Here is a 16,767-nt window from a genome sequence, read left to right on the forward strand (position 1 = left end):
AAGTAAAAGCAAGAAACAGACGATCAAGACACCTCCAAAATCACTAAAATGCAACATTTAATTAATAACCCTTTCTTATTACTTATACCAGGTTGCATACAAGCCTGCAAACCTGTAGCTAGTGTTTCTAATAGATTTATATACGGGTTTTAGTTGCATGTTTTGGACAAAGTATGAAAAGCTTGTCCACAATGCCTAGATAACCCTAAATCAGGCAAATCCGAGCTTCTAATTTAATTATATGTTTGTCCATGTCCTCTGAGCTAAAATCCTACTTCTCTCTTTCAATTTCATGGGGAAAGACTGTGGCTTTAACTATTTCTAATATTATATGTATGTTTTAGTGATTTAGGATGTTTTTATAATCTGTATTTAATACAAAAGAACCTGTCTCAAAGTAGTTGGAACAAGACAAAAAAAAAAAAAGAGAAATCTTGTATTATCAGGTGAATTAAGGCTTTTCATATCACATTTACAGCTTGTGCTTATTCAAATCTGACATTTACTAGCCTTTTACAGAAACGTCTGAGAGGATCTACTGTATGCATTATGGTCTCATGATTTCTAGCTATGAATGCAGAATGATATGACATTGGCAGTTTGGCTCCACATCTGTTTACCAAATCATTGAAATCGCTTCAGAAGCATCCATATGACAGGCCAAACCGAAAATGAAAAGATATGCAGAGAAGCCTGCAGGTGTGATGACGACACATTTGGCTCCATCTGTCATTTTGTTTCTGTATATCTGGCGACGGTTCCTGTTCTTATCCAAAGTAAAGATGGCCTCAGATTCTTACACCTATTTAGCCCTAGTGATCCAAAAACTAAAGGTTTTAAAAAATGGTTTTAAATAAAGGTTTTAAAAAAAAAAAAAAAAGGGAAAATACAACTAACTGTACTCCAATTAATATCACATACAAATTGAATAAATTTAAAAATCAATATTATGTAGAAAATTATAGAAAGAAAGTGCAATTATGATGGTGAAAAATAAGATGAATGTGATTATAAAAGCCAGGGGATGGCAAAGAAAAACAAAAACAAATATACAAGCCCAATTCTCCCTTTTCAGGGTTTATGAAATGTGAATATCCAGAAGTTCAATTTCTACTTTGCTACCTTAAAATAAAAAAAAAACAAGAAAAGCCCACGACCTCTCACAGTGTAATATGTTATATATATTTCACAGAAAAGTAATTAATGTACTTAAAACATATAAAATACCTTATTGCAAATCCCAAGGAGGTTCTGCAACTGATTCGTTTTCAATGTTCATGCATTTCATCTCCACAAGGAATTACCAATATGGTCTGCTTTTCATGGCATCAGAAATGGTGGCTGAAGGTAACTCCTCGCTTCACTGTAACCACCTTGAATATCGCAAGCGCGCTAGTAATCTCACAGCTATAAGTGATAAACCTACTACTAATAGACATGAATATAATATTTAGAATATGTCAATGTACAATGCCTTTTAGTTCATAAAAAAAACATTTCACAAAAAGGTAACAATGTGTAACCATCCCTGCCCGGCTCCTAGGGAGTTTACATCAGTGTATGGTCCATATCAGCCTAGATTTACCTTGTCTCAGGGTGCCCGAGGTGGTCGGTTGGACGATGATAATGATGGGCGCTAGAAGATTTTATGGTACAACGTCAATCTTTAGTTAGTGTCCCCTGGCATGGGCACACTTCACTCACATATACTATCATATTGACTTAGTTGTCCATTTTCTCAGCCACAACGCTATCACTCTTTACAGATTTCTTACCTACAGTGAGTGCCCACTCAACAGTCCTTGGGAGGTGCATTTATTTGTTCTGGTACTGACTTCCTCTTCATTGCACTAGGCCAAATCTTTCATCAACTTCTATGGGGTTTCGCATACTTTGAACCCTTGCTGACATCCTGCCCTGTTCTGTGCAGGTTACTCTAAATCTCCAGCACTGTTGTGGAACTGCCACTTCCTGAGGGACTAGGAACACTAGATCGGGATCCGCTTGTAGGGCTGATCCCCTGACATCCTGCGGCCTTCACTGAGCAGCCCACTGTGGCCTCTCTGCATTCTATCTCTGGGACCTGCTTATCTCTTCTGGCCATTGTATAGGAACCTAACTTATAGGGCAGCGTTCCTAGCTAAAACACAATAAAAGGGGGCCTGATCTCTCCTATAACTTTGGGAACATTTCCCGTACCTCTCCTCCCCGAGGCTCCTCTCCTGCTGGGACCTAACCTAGAATAATCCCTCCTCCTTAAATACCCCTACATGACGTCTGGATCCCCAAAGCAACACAATGTGGGGCCCAGCATACCACAGCCATGTTAGTAACCCTTTAGGAGGGGGTTACAAATGTAATTGGCTTCTTTAAATAAGTAATAAAGAAAAGTGCCCGGGCGCTACCTCAAAATAAAATAAAATGAGTCCAGAGCATAGAGACTCTTTATGTGGAGAGGAGGAAAGATACCCTCCTAAAGATCACACTCACACTTGCCCGTGTGAGTGATTGCAGTTTATTCTGCTTTATATTTTTGCAATTACCAAAGCCAATCATTATTGTTGGATTAACATCTGCTCTGTCCCTAAACATCTGTTCATTCATTTGTTCTGAGGGGGATACCACAACTAAGAGCTGCAGGCAGATCGAAGAAGTCACCACTTGGACCAGGGGAGACGGAACGCCACACCAGCAGAACAAAGAAGTAAAGAACAAAAGAAACCTTGATGCGACAGCATTTGCACAAGGCCGTGTAAGTGATTCTGTTATTTTATACAGTACCACCCCCAGTATCACTAGTTTGAGGACCAATACACTCAAACTTAATCACCTCTTTTTTATTACCCCCAATATCCCTTAACCTGTGCTCCCCCTTCTTTTTTGTATTCTTTAAATAAGTGCAATCATGTTTAAAGCAAACATTTAACTGTTTAAGTTTCTTTTAATATAATGGGATATTTTCCCTTCATCAAGTGCTACCTCCAATAAAAAAAAAAAAAAAAAAAGAAGGAAGACAAAAGTGCACTAAGGTAAGTATATAACAAATATTTATATCAGAAAGAGATAAACACCGCACTTCCAATTAAGTAAAGAAAGCTTATACTCCGGCATACCGGGACCTCCGGAAACTCCGCATTCTGACATGGCTGCCGAAGATGGACCACGTCTACACCCCGCTTCCACTGCAAACTCCACCAGATCCGGAAATTGAGTACCTCTACATAATCCCCATGCGTTTCGTACTGACTGCGTACGTAGTGCGCTTTTACTGTATGTTCCTTTTTTGGGGCTGGAGATTTGATCGTGAAGGGAACTTGGACCCTGAAGATAGGTATAAGAGGTTTGTGCTCGTATAGCAGTCCTTAAGAAAGAAAGCATCGGACATTTCTGTTCCTTCCTCTAACCTTTCTCTGTGCTAAACAAGCTGTGTAAAATGGCAGACAAGCTTATAGGCGTCCATGTTAAAATGGATAACATGGTATGGGCCTTATTCCCTCTCTGATAAAGAGTGACGCACTGTGAGTGCTTATTTGCATGTCATTACCCAGAATCCCTGGCTGCAGTGGAAGCATTGTATGCTAAGAAATAATGGGGAAAGGCAGGTTTGTGGACCTATCTGAGATATCTGAATGTGCTCATAAGTGGCATTTTTATTTGCTGTACTCTGTTAAAGCAGGGGTGTGCGTGGTGGGGAGAACATGGACTTTGCTGCCTAATTGTCTGCACAAATAAAGCCTTTCAACTGTGACCGGTTGGGTTTTCAATTCATTTTTGTTGCCTTTTCGCTGCCTCTCCGGAAGCCTTTTCTCCATTTCCAGTTTGCATTTACCTGATCCAGGAGGCGCACTACCGAGGGAGCGTGGGAGTTTTTCTTCATTGCTGCAGATGCTGCTTAGACGCAGCCACCAGGACCGACAGGACTAGCATAACGGCGACATTGCATTCGCCTGATACAGCAATTGGATTGGGGTGGATAGTCATAGAGGCGAGACGACATTTTTCCTCACCTCTGAGTCCACATCCTTATGCTTGGCGTACTCTGCACCTTTAACTCTCTCGCCACTTGGCAACACTACACACAGATAGCACTCTGTGTCAGCACTACCCCAGAGCGCAGGACAGCATTACACCCTCTAACAAGGGACCTAGATTGTCTCTCTATTTCACTCTCCTTTCCAAAACTTTTCCCCCTTTCTGAGGCACAGGTATAGTTACAATACATTAAGATATAGCTATTGTTGGTGCAATACAAATGTTCCCTTAATATTTAAAAAGTGAAGGAGAGAACAAGGTTAAGTATTAATAATAATAATAATTAAAAATAAAACCACTGCCAAAGTTGAAGACATGGTTCCCTGGGGCTGCTGCTTGGCATCCACGTGTGTTGCGTTGTGCGTGTTGTACCTGGTTAAGTGTTAGGCCCATGTAGAAAAGAAGGTCAGACATGGGTCATTTCTATTTGGGTCGCCTACATGGCCCAGGTTTTTTTCTTTGGTATGTATTGTTTTTGTATTGTTATTGTTGTTTATCCCCTTCCCATGTGTTTTCCCCCATCTTCTTTAGCAGAAAAGGTCAAATGTGCAGATATGGTTCCACAATCACAAACAATATTCGACTTTAAGACTAAAGGTAATATATTTCTTAATTACCAGTACAATGGCAGCCCTTAAAATCATATCTCACAATGTTAAAGGTCTTAATAGCCAGGCTAAACGCCGGATGGCATTCTCCAATTATAAGAGAGAGTCCGCAGATGCCATCTTCTTACAAGAGACTCATCTCTCTAAGCGTCACTAACCCACTTTCCTACACTAATAATTTCCCCAGGTATTCTATTCATCTGCAATAGTCAAGAAGAGAGGGATGGCCATTGCCTTCAATAACTACACTCTCATTTATCTAGAGCAGGGGTGCGCAAAATTGCTGCGCCCCCAGTGCCTGCTCTCCCCCTGTGTCGTGCCCCCCCACTCTTACCTCTAATGTGATATCACGACACGTGACCCGCAGCGTCTTTTGACGCAGCGTCTCCATGGCAGTGGGTGTCAAATGATGCGTAATTTGACGCTGCGTTGCCATGGAGATGCATGGACCGAAGCGGGGACTGAAGCTGACTGAAGCCGGGTAATTGAGCCGCGCCCCACCAAACAGAGTCTTGCACCCCACAGTTTGCGCACCCCTGATCTAGAGCATACTAAAAAAGACAAAGAAAAGCAATTCATTCTCGTGGTTGGTCAGCTTGGAGAGACATGTATTTCGAAAAACTACTACACTTCATCCAAGAATTTAAAAGGGGTCTCCTCATTGTTGCAGGCAATTTCAATTTGGCACTAACCCAAAAACTAGACAGATCTTGAGGACCTGAGTGTGAGACACATCGGTCTAATACTAAATAATTAAATTTTTGGCTTGTTTACTAAAAGAAATTCAAGTGGTAGATAGCTGGAGGTCTGTGCATCCAACCGAATAGGATTATACATTTTATTCTGCTCTCCACAAATCATATTCTAGGATTGATATGATCCTAATTGATTCTAGGTTGGTGGAAAAAAACCTCCTAGGGCAAGTATCCAATGTATTACTTGGTCGGACCACGCGTTAATAGATATCACAATTGTCAACTTGGCTGCTCCCGGGATTGCTGGCCAATGGAGGCTAAATGAGTTTCTCCTACGCGCCCCTGAAGTGTTGTTACCTCTAAAGGAAAACATCAGATTTAATTTTGCAACTGACTGCTCCACAGAAGTCTCCTGTTCTTTAGTTTGTGAGGCCCACAAAGCCGCCATAAGAGGCGCATTAATGAGAGTAGCCTCTCACAGGAAAAAAAAACAGAATTAAAAAAATTGGAGAGCTAACTATGGAATTAACAAAACTAGAACAGAGCCAGAAAGAGAAGGACTCCACAAAATGTGCAAGTTATAAATCTATTTCCCTAATAAACATGGACCTGAAGTTGTTCGCCAAAATATTGACCAATCTGAATGAGTTCATGCCATATTTGGCGCACTACAAACAAGTGGGCTTCATTCCCACCAGGCAAGCCCCAGATAATTTATGGCGCATTGTGAATCTTACCCATGCAGCTAACACAGCGGGAACACCCCTCCTGCTCCCATCCCTATATGCCGAGAAGGCCCTTGATAGATTAAATTGGGGCTTACTGTTTTTTGTATTAAAGCATATGGGCTTCTCGGGAAAATTCCTACAAGCTGTCCGAGGGCCTTTACTAACATCCTTCAGCCAGAGTTAGATGTGCCGGCCTTATTTCCTATAAATTACAAATAACTAATTGTACAAGACATGGATGCCTCCTGTTTCCATTAATATTCGCGCTCTCTATTGAACCTCTAGCAGCCACCATCTGATCAAATCCTAACATTTTAAGGGTGACCATAGGAAAAGAAAATATTTTTTCCCCCAAAACTATTTGTATTTATTTTTTAGATATATTTTGGGTGGGGGCTGGATACAGAACAGAGAAGGAAGGGGTGGATTGGGGATAATAGAACCAGCATAGTTAAATCAATAATACAATACAGAAATAATAATAATAATAACAATAGTAGAAATAATTTTTAACAGTAATAATACCAACATATGGAGAGGAAGGGAGGAGGCAAGAGTGTGGGCTATTCCTTCGTTATTTCATCATCAATTAAGCAGGTAAAAGGTCTGGAGTTGGTTCCAGGTGTGTCATTTGCATTTGGAAGCTGTTGCTGTGAACCCACAACATGCGGTCAAAGGAGCTCTCAATGCAAGTGAAACAGGGCATCCTTAGGCTGCAAAAAAAAGAAAATCCATCAGAGAGATAGCAGGAACATTAGGCGTGACCAAATCAACAGTTTGGTACATTCTGAGAAAAAAAGAACGCACTGGTGAGCTCTGCAACACAAAAAGGCCTGGATGTCCACATATGCTGTTTTAGGCCTCTCCCTGAAATTATTTTAGGGCACCGCATATCGAATGTTTGACACCACTGTTGTTTATTATATAAATTGGATCATGGTGGTCTATTGAATATCTTACAGGAATAATACATTGCTATGTATGATTGTCGTTAATACTACTGTTTGATACTATACACTGTTTCATTCTTCATTTTCCCACATATTGCACATTGCACATATATACGAGAACCAGTGTCAATGAGGACTATTTCTTCCAACATTGCTAGAAAGGATTTGGGCAATCCGTGAGGCTTCCAGGCTGCAGGACTTCTTGATTGAGCTTGTTTTACAACACCCCCATTGCATGCAGTGTTTTACAATACACTGTGATTTTTGTGGGTTTTTTTTATCACTTTTTAGGAAATATTGAATGTATCGGCATTTTTTCACATTTTTGAATAGTGGGGGGTTTAGCGCTGGGGTTGTGTACCATCCTGTTACAGTATACAAAAAAGCAAATGTAAGTTCAATATTGTATCTGTTTATGCACTGTGTACCCTATAGTCCCTGTCTTGATTTTCTGTACCCCGTTCAAAAAACTGCACATAAATTAAAAGCTGAAGAAAAAGAATTAGCCAAACTACTGTACAGTATGGTGAAGACATCCTCCTCCCAAAAAAAGACACACGTAGGGGAAATTTCCCTCATAAATATTTATTTAAAAAATACTCATAGGTGTGTAATTTAAAACAAAAAAATAGTTAATTACCCAGATTCTAGGAGTGCACTTTTAAATGGCCCTATGGTGTTGATAACGAAGATGCTAAACTATATACGTTTACATACATAAGATTTGATCCAAGATCTTTTTAACATGATAACTAAATGGTGCTGTTTGTGCCATAAGACACATTACAACTAAATTGGCCACTATAGGGCATATTTACTAAGCAGCGCTCTGCTATAAGACACTTCTGGATCTGGAAGACACCTTACAGCCCATTCAGTTGAACATGCCGGAAGGTGCCTTATGACTTAGCCCTACTTAGTAAATATGGACCACAATGTCTTATTACTTATTAAGAGAAAATATCAGTAACAAGGACTTAATTTTTTTGACAGCAGCATTTGTTTGTTATTTTTGCTATATAATGCTTATTCACCTTATCCACTTCTACTCTCTAGGTACTCATTTGGGAGGATGGGTTTACTCTGAAATAGTCACATTTAATTTATCAGAGTGCGATAATTTGTATTTCCCAATCATCTTGCAGACTTTAGTTCATTATACTATTGTTTCACATGAATAATTTAGCAAAGTTTGGATTGATTGACTCTAATTAACTAAAACTCGTTCCAGGCTGTGCATCTATTGTCATGCTAGCTAGCCGCAAAGCCCCAAACTGTTCAGCAATGGCAATAGCAGGCAGATCGATTTGAAAACTACAAAAATGTGCAAAAAATGAACTTGTCACAATTTGAGAAGAAGAAATAAAGACAGTTGGGAAAAAGAAACCTTGGAGCGATTAAAGGAAAGAAAAAAAAGGGATGCGTTTTATGAACAATATTGGTAATAAAAGCGCTCCATGTAACAGCATCCTTTTCATTATTACCCTGCGTGCTGACAAATGACCAGCACAGCCTCGAGACGTTTTCATTTAATTTGATTCATTTAACCCTTTGCCTTTCAATGGAGCCAGCCGTTGCAAACACTTATGCAATACAAAGAAATGCATTGCATGACCGTCTAGCAGCGAAAGAGTTAAGTTGCTTTTTTAGACTCTCAAGAGATGTGTCTACTTTGTCCATGTATTGTTACGGGTTATATAACCCTCTTACTTATAGGCAGTTGTGTATTTTTTTTTTTTTTTTTTTGCTGTAACGCTTTATATTTGTAAATATACTATGTGTAATGCAATTGGAATACATTTTCAATTCCAAGCCTATATTTCCACTTTCTTCACAATAAGAATGGATCTGCTTTTAAAAATGGACACCCTAGCTGTTCTTTGCTGTTAAAAATAACACTGTTTTTATAATATGTACTGTACTTACATTGTTCATGTGCATTCTTAAAGCTAGTTTCTCATATAGTGCAGCTAGAGTACATACGCTTTCAGGGATACTTTTATTCATCAGCTGTGCAGCAAAGGAGGCACATATTCCTGCGTGTGATATACCCCACTTAAGATAGAAATATATGCGTTGCGTCTTATACGTTGCTGCACATCTGCTAAACAGCCACCAGAGATCTTGAACTTACATGTGCTAAATTCTGCCAAAGAACATAGGTCACAAATACATTTTATGACAGTTTTTGGAACCTGGATACAAGCTGTTGCCAGGAATGGGACATCCCATAGTGCCTGTCATTTCACCATGTAGTAATTGTCCTAGTTTAAGGCTGCGCTTATAGTGCTGGCGACGCAACCGATGACGTCACCCGTCGCCGTTGCCACTGGCGAAAGTTGTAATTGGATTTTTAGCGACGTCGCTGGTGACAAGGCCAGTGACGTCACTAAAAGGGGCGGGCCGCGCAATTTGATTGGTTTAGAGACAGTCACATGTGGCGACAGTCTCTAAAACATCAAATTTACCCGGCTTCAAAATGTTTGGTCGCTACTTCGCTACTTCGCTTACTATAAGCGCTTGCGACGGAGTCAATGTATTTGTTTCGGAGTGACGTCGCGTCACCGTCACAAGGCACTATAAGCGCAGCCTTATAGGGCTTTTATCAATGTCATTTATATCAATAAAAGATGCCTGCCCGTAGTCCATCATGGCATGTTAAATGGAGGTGTTAAACAAGTTTACATTTTGCTGGGAATCTTTTGAATGGCAACACTTATAGCTTCACATAAGCCAGAGAGGTCAGCAAATTAGAATGTATGTTAGATGAATTAATATGTCTATTGCACATTTGTATTATCTACTACAGGCTAAGTCTATGTGCAGCTTACCTGTGCATATTGTGGCCGTTATATACGTTATATACATAACGTAGCAGTGGTGGAAGTGACTTAAAATATAAATATTTTTTTCTTGAAAAATAAAGAGTACGTATGTATGTAACCCTCCCTGCCCGGCTTCTAGGGAGTTTACATTGAATAGTCTACATATTTGCCATTCTCAGTGTAATACCTTATCAGGGTGCTGTGTCCATGCAGATGGTTGGTGCTGGAGAAAAGATGGGCACCAGGAACTTTATAGTTATGAACTAGGTTGTCTTTATTTACATAACATAGTAACAACTTCTTCTTCAGATGCATTACTCTATTTCTGGAGAGGCACATTCACTAAACAGTTGCTTAGTTGCTTGGCTATATATCATTGTATGGCATTCTGATTCTATTACTTCCAGTGCCCCTTCCTTGGGCTACACTTCCCTCCCTTTACCAAATGGGTCTTGATCTCTGCTCTTTGCCCTGCCCATCCCATATGCATGCTTCAGTGCTGGGGCGGCAGGGGTAAATCCTTTAAAGTGTGCCGCACTCATTATTCCCTGGGATGCTCACCACGGGAATGAGTCAAAGGGTCCCAAGTTTCTGCTTCACCATGCTTGTCCTAGGGCTACTATTTGGGTAACACCCCAGAGGGCACAGGCCTCCCACCTGGGAGTCTGTACTGCTCTGCTTCTTTCTTTCTAGGGAGCATAACTTAAATGGGCACTTCCTTATCTGTAAAACAAAGAAAGGGATGCCTACCCTGTACTACTTATTTAAATTTTCTATATACAAGTGAGACCCCTCCACTGTCTTCCAGGGATCTGAGGATGGAGTTCTTCTCCCCTCCTATTTATAACCTCTCTCTCACTACCTATCTTTAGGCAGGAAAGGGGCAGAGCTAGGTCTCTGCTGAGTCATCCTAGACCAGGTGAGCAATCCAGCATATTACAGAAGCAGGTCCCTGTCTGGTCACTTTACATAATACTATGTGAAGGGGCTGTCATGGGAGACCAGGTTTCTTAACACCTTTTTATTACCGGGATCATTGATTGAGCAAAACGAGATAGTAAAATTAATGGTAATTTATTTCTTGTAGAAGACAGACACACAAAGTTACACAATTCAAGTTAAACACACTTACTGGGAACGGGGCTTAAGAATAAATCCGTTTTTCGGACCATAATTCCTTAAGATCACCTTTTTGGAGCCCTTTCCAATGACCGGTAGTAACTCGCAAAAGTCCTGGAACTGTTTCTGGCATGCAATGCCAGACGCGACCGCTACGTTCTAAAAAGCGGGACTGAGAAACTTTTCTGACATGAAAATCTTTGAAGCCGGCTCGCGTCTATTCAGTTCTGAGCATCTTTGAATTTGCCGCTTTTGGCTTGGAGCTTGGAATCTCCACTTCTCATTGGCTGCAAGATCTCTTAAGGCTTTCAGGCTTTCATTCACTAACCTGAACAGCCTATCAGAGCGTGGAAATTCTCCTGCCAGCAAATCACCAATTTGCCGGGTTGTAAAGCTGGGAGGGCAACTTTTCTCAGTCTGCAAAAGGGACATGTGCCAACCTGGCTCCTCTGCCCCTTTGCATACTAAGCTCACCCGCTGCCCAGGCTCCACAGAGTCTGGGGTTGGGCAAATGGTTGCCGGATAGCCTTGTGTTAGCCCATTCAAGCAGAACTACAGTACCCCTCCTGTTCTAACACCGTGGCATCCCTGAGGCTTTCAAGTACGGACTCCGCACAGACACAGAGGCACCAAGCTTGGTTGCTATCTGGGCTGGACGGAATCCATGACTTAGAAAATCTCTCAGTTCATATACAGGTTACCAATATATATGCACATTAAACTATAACCATTTAATAAAATATTTTGTGTTCTGTTTCTGTGTGCTAAAAGTTATGAGTTCCTATTCTGGTGTCAGGGATGGAGTGAGTGTATATATTCCCTTCAACCACCAGCCTCATTCTTGGCAATCATGAGAAAATGCTTTTAAAACTTTTAGACACTGTAGACACTGTAAAACTTGCTCAGCTTTATGTGGAACAGTCCCAGGGGTTCCGCCGAGCCTCCCGTACTCAGTGCGGCCCGTGATGGCTTTCCTTGCTGCTCCTCCTCCCTCCTCCTCCCCAGGAGCGCGCTTCCGGTGCCTGCTGCTGTAGAGCACATGCTGTCCTCACCGCCTCAAGCCTCCTGCTCACGCCTCAAGCCTCCTGCTCACTGCTGCTGCCTTCTGCCCGCTGCTGCCGCCTGAGGTAGGCTTATAGGATGGGAGAGGGAGATCTAGGCTTTCTGTGGTGGCTGCTGCTGCTTGTGTGCTCCGGGGGGGGGGTATGATGTGAGATGCAGAAGGTATTGATGTGAGATGCAGGGTGGTGGCTATATGAGGATGATGATGAGTGGTGCTAGGGGAGATATGAGGATGATGATGAGGGGTTCTGGGGGAGATATGAGGATGATGATTTTACCTGTACGGCCAAATTTTTTTAATATGTATTGGGGTACCGGGGGTCTTTTTAATATGTATTGGCGGGGGCTTTTTTATTATGTATTGGCGGGGTATTTTTATTATGTATTGCATTGTGGGGTTACATGTATTTAGGGTGGTGGTTTTTTTGGTATGTATTTTGTAGGGGGGATTGAGTGAGAGTGGGGTAATTGACGGAAGGTAGGGGCAAGTGAGAGGAGAGAGGGAGTGACGGAGTGAGTGAGGAAAAGAGGGTGTAAGAGTGAGATACAGGGGAGATATACATGTGAGGCGGGAGGGGGGAGAGTGAGTGAGATGGTGGGGAGAGAAATACATGGGTAGAAGGTGGGAAATAGAGGGGGCTCGTGAGGTGTGAAAGAACCTAATATGTAGGGGTTGCCCGAGAATTTTCGAAACACTTCAAAGGTTCCTCCAAACAAAAAAGGTTGGGAATCACTGGACTAATTCCATCTGTGATAGCATATATGGTATGTCTAGTACAGTGGTTTCCCCCTTTCTTTGGTTAAGGAACCCTATAATTATATTGTGAAATTCTGGGCAACCCCAACGCTCTCTCCCCCCTCTTTGTCCCTCACTCCCCCACCTCTCCCTCACCCCCCCATCCTTCTCTTCCCCATCTACTTCACACACACCCTCCCTCTCACTCGCCCTCGTACACTCTCCCCTCTCACTCGCCCCTCATCGTCTCTCACTCTCCCTCATCATTGGGTCGAGGAGGTCTCAGGTGATGACCGGCGAGGGGGGTGTGGGGTTGCAGTGAAGGCCGGCACTGAAGGCCGACCCACAGCTCGGATGCTGCCGGGTGCGGGACAGTTATTCCAGATCTTCCCAACCCCCCCCCCCTTGTCGGCCACGGAACCCTCTAGAAATGCAGTCGGGACTCCAGTTGAAAATCACTAGCCTAGTATGAAAGCTCATAGGTTCTTGTCTTCCGTCCTCAGTTTCTGTGGTCTTTTTTGTTACAAACCCGGAGCCTCCACTGTGTATGTTGGATTTTGCCAGCCATATACTATGAGGCAATGAAGAACAAGTGTTTTTTTTTTTAGTGCATACCTTGGCATATACTACTTACTGTAAAGTTCTATGGGAATTCAAACATAACAGCAAAAGAGCTGGCTTTGCAACTTGCAGCATCATGCATATATTTTCCAGTCCAATATGTCAGTGAGTTAAAACATGGAAGCATATTCATTTTAAGTCAGAAGTGACAGCAAGACATGGCACTTGCAAACCTACTGAGTATTCATTGACCTTGATCTGTGAATGAAAAATAGTGGCTACATTTTTCAGAGGTATTGTTTTATAAGGGGGACATTAAATCCTACATGTTAGAAATCAGTTAGTACCTAACCATTTAAAAATATGCTACATATATTTTAAATACATTTTCTGAAAGAGAGTTTTCACTGAGTGATTCACAGACTTTTGATGTCATTATACAATATTAAACTGATCTTGTCTGATTTTTCAGAGTGGAGTTATGATACTGAAAATATGTGAGCATTTTGGAATTATTCTTAAAAAAAAGATTAAAGGAAAGTCTCCCTCTAAGAAATGTCAAAGACATGTTCGAGACTTGCCGGCATATTGAAGAATGGTCTTTGACAAATTAAGACAAACTATTTATTTTTGTCATAATTTATAACTATCAAAAGGTGAAATAAACTCTACTTGATGTTGCTATCCAAGACAAATACATGACACCTTCCTGCTCCTCATGCATCTGTTGAGCATACTGCAGCCCTTTAGACATCCAGCTGGAAGTAAGGTTTCTAGTTCCTGGGAACTATGTAGTTAGGGTTTGTAGCGTTTCATGGCTCTCCCCTTGCTCTCATTACAGGTAGAAGCAACATCACTGGCCCTTGAGCAGTATAAAGGGAAACCCTAATACTGTATATACATTTATATATGTAGCACTAGCACCCTTGCAAATTTACCTCAGTGAGTCATGGTCCCTATGGCAGAATAGGGGTTAATTTCCCCTAGACCTTAGTTGTTACACTTCGTGTATGTAGCCCCCTTTCCCCGAGACAAAGGGAAATTACCTGTGATGCCATTACCTGTGGCTCACAGAAGGCCTAATCCTCCGCCCCTCCGCCGCTGGGAGCATAGGGTGGTCTCGCTTCTCTGGTTGCAGCACCTCAACCTGGGAGGGTTTCCTAGCACAGCAGGATAACCCCTCACAGGAACCAATACAGTCGGTAAATACACACACAGGTTATATATAACAGGAGTATTTACTGAACACACACACTACCATATAGCAGTACACACACATATAACACAATAATAATGCAGGATATATATCCCCACAGTACTTAGGGTGCAGTGGCACCAATATCCCTGGTGTCCTTCCCCAGTGTCAGTCCCACCCAAGCGTAGGGAGTAGTGCTACCCTTGTGGACCGCTGGTGCACTTTACCTCCCTGGGCACTCCTGTACCCAGGTACCGCTGAAGGAAACAGAAGGATCCATCTGATCCCACGACGTGAGGCCTCCAAGAATCCCTCCGCTCCTTGTGCGTCCAATCCACCTCTTGAGGGAGAGTGTAACAGTAATTATCTAGAACAGTGTAAGTTACCTCAGCTATCCAGAACTGTCTCGGAGGCTCTTAATGGGAGAATTACCCAGGAAGAACTAACAAACGCAGTCAAATAATTGAAAACAGCAAAATCCCCAGGTCCAGATGGACTATCTAATGTATACTACAAAAAAATCCTGGCGATTCTCTCCCCATTTATGCTTGAAATGTTCAACTCTTTCCTAGAAGGCGATCCTATCCCATCTACCATGTCCACCACAACTCTGGCCATTATACATAAAGAAGGCCGGGACCCACTTCAGTATGGGAGCTACTGCCCGATCTCTCTGCTCAATACTGATCTAAAAATTTACAGCAAGATTCTAGAAAATAGGCTAAACCCGATTCTGACGAAACTAATTCATATACAGTACATCAAGTGGAATTTGTCTCGGGGAGGCAAGCCTCAGACAATACCCACAAAACTAAACATATTATTGACCATGTGAACCTCACCGACACAAAAGCTATCCCGTTGTGTCTAGATGCTGAGAAAGCGCTTGACAGGAAATACTGGGCATTCTTGGATGGAGCAATGCAGAGGTTTGGATTTGGGGGCCCTTTTGTAGAGGGTGTTAGAGCTCTCTATCAAAAACCCACAGCACTATTTAAACTCTCGGGGATCAAGTCAGGTATGATTGAGATAAAAAATGGAACTAGTCAGGGCTGCCCATTGTCGCTCCTCTTCTTTGCCTTGTCAATAGAGCCGCTTGCCTCAACATTTTGAGACTATTAATATTCAGGGTATCCCAATCGACGGAATAAACTATAACATTTCACAGATGATATAATATTAACACTAGCCAACTCCCAGACGTCCCTGCCCAACCTTCAATACCTTCTAACGTAAATTGGCAAATGTCAGGCTATAAGACTAATAATGATAAATCGGAGGCCATGAATATGACCCTTCCCGCCCTAGAAATTAAGCTGTTACAATTGAATTTTAATTATAAATGGAGTTTTTAGACGGACGTTCACAGAGGTACACAATTGGAGACTTTATAAGGTGAAATTATAACAAGGCTTTATTGTGCCTTTTCCTTTTCATCTGGAATACTATCCAAACACAGGGAGGGTGAGGGAAACAAAGCTTCTATTCACTTGGGAGTATTTCTAGTGAAATACCATGCAATTCACAACTCCTAGTTAAGCAGGTCTCCCAGCCCCAAACACATAGCATGACATAAGCAGATATAAGAAGTCTCTTAAGAATGAAAATCTTATCTGTTAGCTGCTGTAGAGTAAGCTTCTCTTCTCTCCTGGAACCGCACCCGTGCGTGCACAGAAAATATCAGCATCCAGGTTTAGAAGTCTTATTTGTCAGCTCCAGAGATCTGTGTTCTCTTGGTCAGTCTCTCCTGGGAGACTCAAGAACCACTGCTCTGTCTCCAAAGTTCAGCTCTCAGTCAGAGCTAAGGAGTCACTTCCTGTCTCAAAGGCAGGCTTTTTCTACCACCTGTAATCAGGCAGGTGGTGTTAGTTAATTTGCTACCAGCAGTAAACCACCACACTGCTGGATTAGAGGCAGATTTGTGAACAGGAATAAGTCCCCTGTTACATACCTCCCCTGTTTGTGGGAAGCTCGGGCTTGCCACGGCCAAAGCCCATCCTTCCACTCTCATTCTAGATATCTCTGTGACTTGAATGAGAGTGGATGGAGGAAGAGAACCCTCAGTCCTGCTGGGATTGGAGCCCTTTCTCAAGTTTATTCGTGTCTCCTCCTGAAGGTGTTTGAGATCAGCACTCCTCAGTCGCTCGAGGAGGACTTTTTCCAAGTATAGTCTTTTTGCTACGTGCGCGGTCATGAGATTTCCCTTGCGTCGGGTGCTCGTCTTATTGTAGGCATACTGTATGGCAGCCGTTGCAG

This window comes from Ascaphus truei, chromosome 2 (genome assembly GCF_040206685.1).
Source record: "Ascaphus truei isolate aAscTru1 chromosome 2, aAscTru1.hap1, whole genome shotgun sequence".
Lineage (NCBI taxonomy): Eukaryota > Metazoa > Chordata > Amphibia > Anura > Ascaphidae > Ascaphus > Ascaphus truei.